Genomic DNA, 10183 nt, shown 5'->3' on the forward strand with positions numbered 1-10183 from the left:
GTTTCATCTGGTTTGTCGCAAAGTTGATCTCAAGTGATTCTTCACCCTAGATAGAGTAGAGAAAGACCTCTCTCCTTGACACTTTGTAATGGGGATGGTAAGGAACATTCTTACCAAGATAGTAATGTTTGGAAAGGCAGTTGTCAAAATACCATCTTTAGACCTCAACAAAGTGGAAATGTTTGTCACTGACCTGTCAGATTCAGAAGACAAAATGTCTTTAAACTGCAAAAATTCATCTAAAACAGATGCTTCCAGGTCACTGGAATAGGTACTGATGAGGAGTTACAGTTGAGCTTTGAGGTCATCATAGATCATCCTGTCATACTCTGTTAAAAAAAGCTAAAACAGCTTCTTTATTTCTGAATAGGCATTCACTCCGCGCTCTAATTCATTCCTAAGGCAATCTAATATTGTGTAAAAATTGTCCACCATGAACTTCTGACACGGATCAAGATGAGTTTCCATCCCAACTGATTCATCAAAGAATTTTTTCTCTTTTTTTTTTGTTGTATCTGTGTAGATAGGCTCAGCAAAAGTCCTAGTCCTAGCCACTGGTACTCGGCTCTGAATCTTCTTTTGGTTTTGGTTTTTAAAAGGTTGTCAGCTTTGGAAGTGATTGGAGTTGTGCAGCGATGGTTTCTTTTAACTTTCTCTTTTGTGAGACACTCATATATTTCTTCTGGGACGACATAATTAATCTATCTCATGAGAATCCCCAAGATTCCAAGAATAATCTGTAAGCATAAAGTAATAATAAATTAGTTCAAGTCTAGTATAAGAGATACCAATATCACAAAATAAGAACACAAAAACACACGTAATATAACAATGAAGCCCACTAAATACAACACGTAATGTATATAATCTACAGATAGATAGATAGATAGATAGATAGATAGATAGATAGATAGATAGATGGTGGGAAATGGGCATTTAAATGTGTACTGTTATATTTTTCGTTACCTTATTTTATTTTATTCATTTTACTATAGGGCCGACTAGCCTACTCCTTGGCCGATCAGAGAACCCACAAGTCCCCGGTGGGCCCCCAGTTACTGGTGGGCCCTAGGCCAATGGCCTATGTTGGCTATTGGAAAATCTGGCCCTGGTCGTGTCCGTATGAAAAGTAACCTCCATTTATTATTACCCCGTGGGAGGGATTCGGTCCGAGCTATGCGCACATGGCACGTGGGGTGAGGATGGGACGAGCTACATCATGACGTCACGTGCACGTACGGGTGGAGCTGGATGTGCCAAGCTCAAATAATCACATCTAAGTTATACCTTGAAAGCTACTTTATGTTGTTGTTGTTGGTCGATTTAGCAGTTGTCATGCCACCCACCCCTTCCCCTCCCTTCCTCCCACCATCAAGGTATGACTCAATCCACAGAGGCATTTCTAGCTCACTGGCCTTCATCAGTGTGGTCAGCTGGCAAACCATCCCAGGAGAGATTATTATATTAAAGTATCACCTGAAGCACAAGGCCTGCTGTTCTCACTCTCACGTCACAGAAAGGTAGTGTGACCTCGTCTGATTTGTTGTACCACCTCCCCTCTGGTCAGGTGCAGTACCTTCAGAAAGTATTCACACCCCTCGACTTTCGTCATATTTTGTTGTGTTCCAGCCTGAATTTAAAATGGATTAAGTTTTTTTTTAATTGTCACCGATCCACACAAAATACCCCACAATGTGAGAGGGAAAAAATATGGTTCTTGTTAAATTTTACAAATTAAATTTAAAATGAAAAGCTGAAATGTCTCAAGTCAAGTACAAACCCCCTGATGAACTCCAGTAACAACTGGAAATATGTCGGAGATGGAACCACCACACCTCACAGCACTCTCAGTACCAGAGTGTAGTTCAAAAATCAGATTCATCAGTTTTGGTGGCACCCCACCCTCCGATCCTATGTGTCACAGGCACTGACCAGTTGGTATCCGTCAGTAAAATGAAATGTTCTCACTGATACTTAACCTGGATCAATACGTGCCAGTTGAAGTTAATTTCCAGAAAAAACAAAAGATTACAAGTCTGAAGACGACGATGGTTCACGAGCGGTATTTGACGATGTAGATTGTTTCAGAAGTCAAGGATGAGACAATGTGATAATGTTTGACCAAGCTATAAAAATGATCAACATGATATGGTATGGGTGACAGGTTATGAGCTGCAAAATGTCGAAAACCCGGTTTCGTTCAACAACTTTCAAAATTTGACCTTTGCATAACCTTTAAAGGTCACAAAACAATGTTGTGGACATTAAAATAAGGAAACAGGATACGTGCTATAGCTTATTGGAGTGAGTTTGTCAAAGAAGGTCGAAAACCCGGTTCGATTCCCACAACTTTGAAAATTTGACCTTTGTGGCCTTTAAAGGTCAAAGGTCAAGGATTATGACCTTTGGTGCAAAACTTCCTCTGGAACATTCCAGGAACAATATAACGTCATATAGGCTATATGGCATTTCACACTCCTCGGATGATCCATACTTTGATGAAATCAGCGTAAAAACAAACTTGAAGGAGGCGCCACGGGCAAGGTGTTCGAGATAGAGCAAAATGCTTTCAAGACTTTAGGTGGGGAATGACCTCAAGATTATGCATGAAAAAATATTGTCATCCTAGCTCTCAAAGTTTGGGCGGTCATATGATTTTTATGTCAAAATTCGCAATTTTCTAAGTTTTTGACCTTGTGACCTTGACCTTGGGATGAAAATGAAAAATCAGACGACAGTTTTAGATAGTTAATTCTGCTATTCAAATACCAAAGAACCCATTCCATTCAGTCAATTCCCGAGGAGAAGATAGATTTTTAATCCGCCGACCCCCTAAAAATGACTATTTTTGGGCGTGGCTCCGCCCACAATGGGCGTAGCACGCCCTCATCCAGGAAAACACAACTAGACATTGATATCGAACACATAACTAAGTTTCATCAAGATCGGATCAAAGTCCACGGAGTTATGCTCTGGACAGGCAGACACACCGACATAACGAATACAGTGGTCACTCTGGCTGGCGCTCGTGAACCAATATTTTACTGTCATTGCTATTTGACAAGAGCAAAAGCGAGTCAGAGCTGGTGTGACACTATTAATTACCAACAGATATCGACTGGATAGGAAATGTTAGGGTTAGGGAGATAAGAGTACAGTTGTAAAGTACCTTGGTTGGGGAACATCAGCAGGATGTTGTGCCACAATGCCCATCCTACCTTCTGCTGTGGCTTGAACGTTCTTTCGGATTATTGTTCACCCAGCCCCAGAACGTTTGTGTAACAGGTGACCTTTGTTGCTCACAGATTGTGCAGTAATTGCTGTCATGGAACTCGATCTGTTGTCATGCTTTGTTGTTCCATCTCTACATACACAAATTTTTCACCATGTTTGCGTACATAACGAGAGTTCATGGAACAGTTACTCCACACAGTCTTGGGGGAGAAAAGGACCTGGGAAGGATCTTTTCAACTCTTGCTTTGCGTTGCCGAGCACAATCTGTATATTATTTCCTTCGAGCTGCGATTTTGTCTGAATCTCGATATTTCCCCCACGCTGAGATTGCGAGCGGCACATTTGTTTGGTGAAATGGTGTAAAAATGGCGTAATACTTTGGCGAAGCACTGCTGAACTGGAGGTTTTTGAAAGTGCTTAAAAAAAAGAAGTGATTTGTGTTCACGTTTGTAATTCAGTTGAAATAAAAAAATGATTTAAAGATTGTAGAATAAAAAACACCTGCCGTTTACCGCCGTTGGTGCAGCATCTTTGACACCACCTTATTTATCGCATTACATTAGTTGTTCACGCCTGTCTTTTGTGTCCTTTATGACGTCCCTAAAAACAGTAAGTTTCCTGTTTGGAATGATTTTCAATTTTGTTTGATTACCAGACAGGCAGAAAGAGTAAAACAATTATCTTTCACCTCTCTGCACATGCGTGATCAGGACGAGGTTCAGTCCAATTTGCCAAATCCAGAGCCAAAGTACTGCTAAGCTGCAGGTTCGTGTTCAACACTGTTCAAAATTAAAAATAATGTTGAAATGAAGTAGTTGCTCGATCATAGATTAACATCTGTGGACAGACAGACAGAGTGAACCAATGCGGGACTTTCAAAATGACGTAATGCACTCCAGAAAGTGTGGTGCACAATGCAGTATTAGAACACTTTGATAAAAGTCTACTTTTGACTGGACTAAACGGAATAAATGTAGTCGTAAGTAAATTTAGACGAGCATAACCCGCGCTCTGCGCGACATGTTGGGGTGGGTGTGTTTGAGAAAGGAACTGATGCAGAGTATCAGTAGTAATTTTACTTTAATGCAGTAAGTGGAATACAATGTTCAAAGTACTTCTTGATACACAATGTTTTGGGTTATAGCATTGTCATTGTGGAACCCTCGTTTTGTAGTTGGTCTAATTTGCACCGTAATGTCTGAGAACCGACGTGATCGTGAGAAGGCAACAGTAACCGTTTTTGGCACGATTTCACTGTTTCAGAACCATTTTATTTACTCTTTTTTGTACCATGCACCTCATATGGTCTTTGAGACAATGTAAGCCGAATATCACGTTACTCGAGCGCAGAACAAAGTCGAAGATAGCGCGACACGAAACCACAAACTCGGAAATAATGTACAAGATGCCTTATGCTGCATTGTAGGAATGTTAATTATGCCGATGAAGTTTGGTGTCTTAGGGTGCAAAGCGGTGAGATGTCGGACGGGAATCAGACAATGTCTTCATTATTTATTTGGAAGAACAAAGATGAAATCATGTTCAACCTGAACCCTTATGCACCTACAAGGCCTTCATCCACAGCTTGATGGAGCACTGTTCCCCCCTCTGGACTGGTACCACTGCCTCACACCTAGCTCAACTTGATGCCGTGGAAACCAAGGCCTTCAAGATCATTGGAATCTCCCGCAATGAAGCTGAGTGTATAGATCTCGCACTTTGTCATCACAGACAGGTAAATGGTCTCTCTGACTTCTGCCACCTCCTTTTTTTGTCTTGCAGCACCCTCTGCTCTTTCCCTGCTTTGTCACCCCCACCCCTGCCCCAACCTCCCCCAAGTTTCCGCAAGGCGCATGCGGTCCAGCAGCAAGTTCAGAAACCCCCTTCTGTTGAAACGTCAAAAATCCAAAATCACTGCTCACATTCACTCATTCACTTCTCTCCTTTCCTGCCGATGGCACCAACTTCCACATTCTCTCCTTCTTTTTGTTTGTCTATGGAGGAGTGACTCATGCAAATAGTTTTTGTAAGGTTTACCTGGCTGCATCTGAATGGGGTTGAGAGTGGAGGAGTAGCAGCTGAAACCCAAATCCTTTCCAGGTTCCTGCTGATGACTCCATATTTGTCTATTTGAGTTCCTGCAAATACTCCAGTGCTGTATTTGGTCAGTTATTCGATTCCTCCATGTTTGTCTTTAAGATACAGGAGCTGTTCACTATCATCTCAGATCATCCCCCAACAAAAACCATTATCTTTTCTCCTCCACGTCAACACCCTTCTGCCATCTTGTCCACCCCAGGCGTCCTCCCTTCACCCCTCCCCCCCCAATCTTACCCACAACCCTTGTTGTCCGTCTCTGTCTATTTTGTCCCTCGGCCCTGCTGTTAGTGTCATTCCCTTCTCTTTCTCCTGTTCCATTTGTTCTGTTGCATCCTCATCCGTTCTGTGTTCCATCTCTTCCACGAGCCTCGAATTTGTCACATGTCAGTTTTCCTCTGGGGTGTGACTTTTTTGATCAAAACAAGCTTCTGCATTCATATCAGTAAAACAAGCATAAATAAATTACATCTTGTATATGATTTCCGAGTTTGTGGTTTCGTGTCGCGCTATCTTCGACTTTGTTCTGCGCTCGAGTCACGTGATATTCGGCTTACATTATCTCAAAGACCATATGAGGTGCATGGTACAAAAAAAAGTAAATAAAATGGTTCTGAAACAGTGAAATCATATTCCACTTACTGCATTAAAGTAAAATTACTACTGATACTCTGCATCAGTTCCTTTCTCAAACACACCCACCCCAACATGTCGCGCAGAGCGCGGGTTATGCTAGTCAGAATTAACTTGTAGAAAGATTAATTGTAACATTGGCAAGGGATCACTTGGAGAACATGTACCGTGGTACCCGAGATAAGAAAAAAATATGAAAACGTGGATATGATATAACCATGGCAATTATTCTTCACTCGTATGCAGCACAAGTCTGCGGGGTAGCATCATTGGCTGAGGGTGCGGATGTGCCACGAATGCAGTGCCCTCTGCTGGTTAGGGCAGGAATTTGTAATTTGTTCAAGGTGCCCCCAATAGCTCATCGACTCTTCACAAAGGACACCGTGGGATCATTAACGTCCACCAATGAATGCTGGCAGATGGGATACCCATTTAACATCCATCCGAGGGACAGCACACACACACACACATTGATTAATCACCCTGCCTGTGAAACACCAGGATGTCAGTTTATAGCTGTGTCGGGATTCAAACCCAGGCTAAACAGCTTAGAGGTAAGTGTGTGTACCGGTACCTCGAGGCCATCCTGTCACCATGGCAATGTAAGCATGGTAAATATAAACAAGAATCTTGTTTTGGTTTGTTTTTTGATGTTTCAGTTAAGATCGAGTCGATTTGCATCTGCAAGCAATAAAGTACACTATTGTGGTGTGTGCATTTAATAGAGGAGACTTTCTCTATTTTCCTGCATTTCCATAGAAGTAGTTGATGTTCTTAGTGTCCTGACAAGAATTGCACTGGTCCTCGTGTTATCAACTGCATCGTTTCTTTGAATGTCTCAATGTTACTCCCCACATCGATTTGGTATCCTTTTAAACAACACCAGCCTCGTTTATCCGTCTTTTATTAAGTATACCTGTCTGCAACCATGTCAGCCTGTCCTCTACTTTCATCAGATGTTCCTTGCCTCCATCATATGTTCAGCACAATCATTTCACACCCTCTGTCGTTCAGTGTTTCCATGAGCAGAGATATCTTCATGGACAAAAGGTGTTTCATGAGGATAAGATTTGTCGCTGTTACCTTGCAGCTGCAGGTGGCAACATCGACCTAGACAACAATGATAATTCAACATTTCTGACATCAACATGCTTTGTTGTTGGTTGTTAAATGATATTTTTAGGTCCATCGATCAACTCAATATTCCTTCCAAAGGATGCTGAGTTCTCGAGACGATACAACATCCTCTGAATGCAGCATGAGGATGACAAGAGATCTAACCCTAACAAGCACACACAGACAGCAACAAGGGTGAATACAAAACATCCATCCACATTCGGTGGCAGAGGTAAAGACAGCCCAATTGGCAATGCACTTATACAGCCAATTATACCTGATGCCTCCATAATCTAACTCATAAGACACTCACAACCCACACCTGCAGGAGAGATCGAGATAATAATATGAGATTGAGGGGTAGGGGGATAGATCTTCCCTCAGCCTGAGGAGCTATACACTGACTATGCATGGGCCATGCAAGCCGGTACCAACCAGGCATGTGCATCCTGAAGAAGGGCTATAGACTCACGATGTGTGGACCATGCAAGCCGATACAGCCCCAAGCTCATGCTTCACGAAAAAGGTCGCTCTTGGCTCCAATACAGACGGCACACCCGGCAGGCTCATGTGTAGACCGGAAGTGAGGCAAGGAAGTGACCTGGTCGAACGACAAATGCCAGGAATGGAGTGCTCAGAAGGACTCAAGAGCCTCACAGACTGGAAGGACTCAACTGTACCCACTGGATGGAAGAACTGCATTGGCAGAAGACTAAACTGACACTGCAGAATGCTCATCCCGACTGACTTGGAATGATCACACCGGTGCTTATATGGGCTTTACAGACCTATCTGCTTACTTACAATTATTGGCCAGGTTATGAAATCCATCATCACAGTTGACGTAAAACCTTCCTTTTAACCAACAGCCTGATCTCAGATCATAAATTTGGATTCAGAACATGTTCCTCTACCTTGGAAATTCTGCTTCTACTCACCCAACAATGGATGGAGGACCTCAATGTCAGACATGACATCAGCACCATCTCTTTTGATATATCTCAAGCTTTCAATATAGTCTGAGACCTCACCTTGCTCTCCAAACTCTCTGCCTTTGGCATCCAAGGCCAATTCCTCACATTGTCACCGACTTCCTCTCTTCTTGTAGCCAACGTGTGGCTCTCAACAGAATCTTTCATCTTCTCTCCCTGTCATGGTAAGAGTGCCCCTAAGTAGTGTTCTGGGCCCAGTCCGATTCCTAATCTTCATCAACAATCTCTGACTTTTTGGAAAACCCTCTTTATCTATTTCCTGACGACTCCACCCTCTGCCATTATATCCCTCATCCTTTAGATAGACAGGCAGCAGCTTCTTCCTTCTCTTCAGACATTGATAGAATCACAAGCTGGTCAAACACTTGGAATTCCTTTCAAACAAGACGAATCTCACACTCCCACTATGGCTCTCCAAAAGGACTGTCTGGCAAACCCTCCAATCAGGTCCAAGAGCGACGGCACTCTTAATCACGCGTCTGAAACCAAAAGGTTTGTGGATGATTTCTGAATCAGAATTTTGTGCTGATTACGAAAAAGTTTCTTAATTGTTGCAGATACTGATTTTTTGGGGGTGAAAAAACGCCATTTTGTGCTTTTTTTACACCCAGAAATGTCAAAAAATAGTTATTTTACATTCAGTTATCGAAATCACCATGACACATGCATGTGGGGTATTAAAATAAAGCCCATCAATTTGTGGACACGGGTAAACATTAAAAAGACATTAGGAATCGGACATTATGGTTATCGGAGACAATTTTGTCGAATTTGAGGAAAAGACTTCTACGATCTCTGAAATTCTTTGGCCGCTTTTCGTCAGGACCAATGCTGCGCTGAACTCAGGAAAATTCAAGACAGTCCTCCCACACTTCCTTATTAAGGAACGGCAGAGATTGCCATACCTCGAGCAGATCCAATGGCACACATTGATTGTGGAACTAGATGACAAGGCATACCGTTATCAGGTAAAGGAAGGTGGTTTTGCGATGGGAGAGGTACCCAACCTAGCCAGCAACCACGAAGATGCTGACACTTGGCTCATATGGCATGGAAAGCACATGTATGAAATTTGCCAAGATGGAAATGTCATTATCCACTCTTCAGACACAGATGTTCTTGTCATTCTTCTCACACATGTGCACAACATTCCTGCTCACCTGTGGCTTGATGCTGGCATTAGCACAAAACAATTCAAGGCGGTACACAGTAAACTTGTTGAAAATATGGAATCAGAGTTGTGTGGTGTCGTTCCGAGATTGCACGCCTTCACAGGATGTGACTACACAGCCAGTTTTGCACGCACCGGTAAAGCTCGTCCATTGGCATTGTTGGAGAACGACCCCAAATTCAGGAAAGCCTTTGCTAAATTGGGGCAGTCTCCAACCATATCCCCAATTTTGTTCGCAGACCGAGAGGCCTTTTTCTGCACTCTGTATGGGAAACTGGAGCAGACGTCGATGAATACTGCCAGACACATCCTCTTCCAACAGCATTTCACAACAAAGCACCAATCTAAGCCTCTGGAGAAAATCAAGGGATCAGATCCAAGCACTCTGCCTCCATGCATGTTTGATCTCGCCGAGAAGGTGAAGCGAACAAACCTGGTTGCTTCGATGTGGAAGCGAGCAACAACATCTGATCCCCATGCCTGGGAGCCAGAGGAGAACGGATGGATACTGGAGAATGGCCAAAACACCATAAAATGGTTTGAAAGCAGATAGGTTCCAGAAGATGTTTGTCATCACATTCCCAAGGACACAGATGAAGAGATCAATGAAGACGAAGATGATGAGATGGCTGAATACTTTTCTTCCTCCGATAAGACAGATAGTGACATTGACTTCGAAGTTTACATTCTCCAGTGTAATTGACAAGAATGTCGACGATAATATGTGTGATGCCGAGGATGATGAGACAGCTGAATACTCCTCTGATGAGACAGCCACTGATCTGGACTGAGAAGTGGCATTTTCTTTTAATGATATTTAATCATTAAAACATAATCATGCCGTGGCTCAGGCTTCTTTTGGCATAATTACATTACATACGAGAAGGGCACTCAGTAGACAGCATTCCTCCATCAAGCTAATTAGTTTATGTTTTGTATC

Source organism: Eptatretus burgeri, chromosome 5 (genome assembly GCF_056783735.1).
Source record: "Eptatretus burgeri isolate ZD-2024b chromosome 5, Ebu_testis_v1, whole genome shotgun sequence".
In the NCBI taxonomy this organism is placed as follows: Eukaryota; Metazoa; Chordata; class Myxini; order Myxiniformes; family Myxinidae; genus Eptatretus; species Eptatretus burgeri.